This window comes from Schistocerca cancellata, chromosome 2, assembly GCF_023864275.1.
Source record: "Schistocerca cancellata isolate TAMUIC-IGC-003103 chromosome 2, iqSchCanc2.1, whole genome shotgun sequence".
Classification (NCBI taxonomy): Eukaryota; Metazoa; Arthropoda; class Insecta; order Orthoptera; family Acrididae; genus Schistocerca; species Schistocerca cancellata.
In genome coordinates this window covers 200,457,028-200,459,000 of record NC_064627.1, presented here as the reverse complement: position 1 = coordinate 200,459,000, position 1,973 = coordinate 200,457,028, and the positions used below count along the sequence as shown (strand labels likewise).

Sequence of the window (1,973 nt, the reverse complement as noted above, 5' to 3'; positions counted from 1 at the left end):
AGTAGTCATATGAACGTACTTCCTTTTCTTAAAAGTTACCTAGGAAACTAAAGAAAGCGATAGGGAAGAGGATAAATGCAGGTATACATCTACATCTACGTAATTATTTTGAAATTCATAATTAAGTGCCTGGCAGATGGTTCATCGAACCATCTGTAAGTTGAAACTTCCTGGCAGATTAAAACTGTGTGCCGGACCGAGCCTTGAACTCGGGACCTTTGCCTTCCGCGGCCAAGTGCTCTACCAACTGAGCTACCCAAGAACGACTCACGCCCCGTCCTCACACTTTACTTCTGCCAGTATCTCGTCTCCTACCTTCCAAACTTTACAGAAGCTCTTCTGCGAACCCTGCAGAACTAGCCCTCCTGAAAGAAAGGATATTGCGGAGACATTGGGGGATATTTCCAGAATGAGATTTCGCAGGAGAGCTTCTGTAAAGCTTAGATGGTAGGAGACGAGATACTGGCAGAAGTAAAGCTGTGAGGACGGAGCGTGAGTCTTGCTTGTGTAGCTCAGTTGGTAGAGCACTTACCCGCGTAAGGCAAAGATCCCGAGTTCGAGTCTCGGTCCGCCACAAAGTTTTAATCTGTCAGGAAGTTTCATATCGGCGCACACTCCGCTGCAGAGTGCAAATCTCATTCTGGAAACATCCCCCAGGCTGTCGCTAAGCCATGTCTCCGCAATATCCTTTCTTTCAGGAGTGCTAGTTCTACAAGGTTCGCAGGAGAGCTTCTGTAAAGTTTGGAAGGTAGGAGACGAGATACTCGCAGAATTACAGCTGCGAGGACGGAGCGTGAGTCGTGTTTGGGTAGCTCAGTTGGTAGAGCACTTGCCCGCGTAAGGCAAAGGTCCCGAGTTCGAATCTCGGTCCGGCACACAGTTTTAATCTGCCAGGAAGTTTCATATCAGCGCACACTCCGCTGCAGAGTGAAAATCTCATTCCATATTTAAGTTGCTTCTCTAGCGTTCCGCTGTCGAGCAGTTCGCGAGGAAAACAAACACTTACATCTTTCAGTGCAAGTTCTGATTTCGCTTGTTTTATTATAATGATCATTTCTCCCTATGTAGGTGGGCGTCAAAAGAATATATTCAAACTCTGAGAAGAAAGAAAGTTTGTGATAAGAAATTTCTTGAGAACATCCTCCCGCAGCAAAAAAACGCCGTTGTTTTTGTATCATATCCTTGGCACACTCTCCCATATAAAACGAGCTGTCCTTCTTTGAACTTTTTCGATGTTCTCCGTCAATCCTATCTGACGCGGATCCCACACTGCACAGCAATACTCCAGAAGAGGGTGGACAAGTATAGTCTAAGGAGTCTCTTTAGTGGACCTGTTACATTTTATAAGTGTTCTGCCAATAAATCGCAGAGTTTGGTTTACTTTCCACAAAAAGTTTTCTATATGACCGCTCCAATTTAAGTTATTCGTAACTGTGATCCCTAAGCGTTTAATTGTTTACAGGCTTTAGATTATGTGTGATTTATTGTCTAACTGAAATTGAGCGGATTCTTTTTAGTGCTCACGTAGAGGACTTCACACTTACCACGACTTCGAGTCAACTGTCGCGTTTTGCACCATACAGATATCTTGTCTAAATCATTTTGCGATTCGTTTTTATCATTTGATGACTTTACATTTGGTAAACGACAGGACATCTGCAAAGAGTCTGAGAGGGCTGCTCAAATTGTCTCCTAAATCGTTCATGTAGATCAGTAACAACAGAGGGCATATAACAGTTCATTGGGGAGCGCCAGATATTACTTCTGTCTTACTCGATGACTTTCCGTCAATTATTGATGTAGTGATAGTAAATGAAACATTGTGATCTAACGTTTTATTCAATATTGTGTACATTTCATCATAACAGATGGTCAGAAAGTCCACCGCCAACTGCAGTGCATTTTGCAGCTCTTATAGAGAGCTGCTATGTTGGTGATCCGAACTAATTCGCACGGTCCCTTACTTGAGCAAA

At 43.5% G+C, this 1,973-nt stretch overlaps 1 non-coding gene across 1 annotated transcript; it reads left to right on the top strand.

The window, feature by feature from the left end:
- The first annotated feature begins 802 nt into the window (after positions 1 to 802).
- Positions 803 to 877, top strand: Trnat-cgu (transfer RNA threonine (anticodon CGU)). Its single transcript has one exon. It is a non-coding gene; the product is annotated as a tRNA-Thr (tRNA).
- Positions 878 to 1,973: the final 1,096 nt, after the last annotated feature.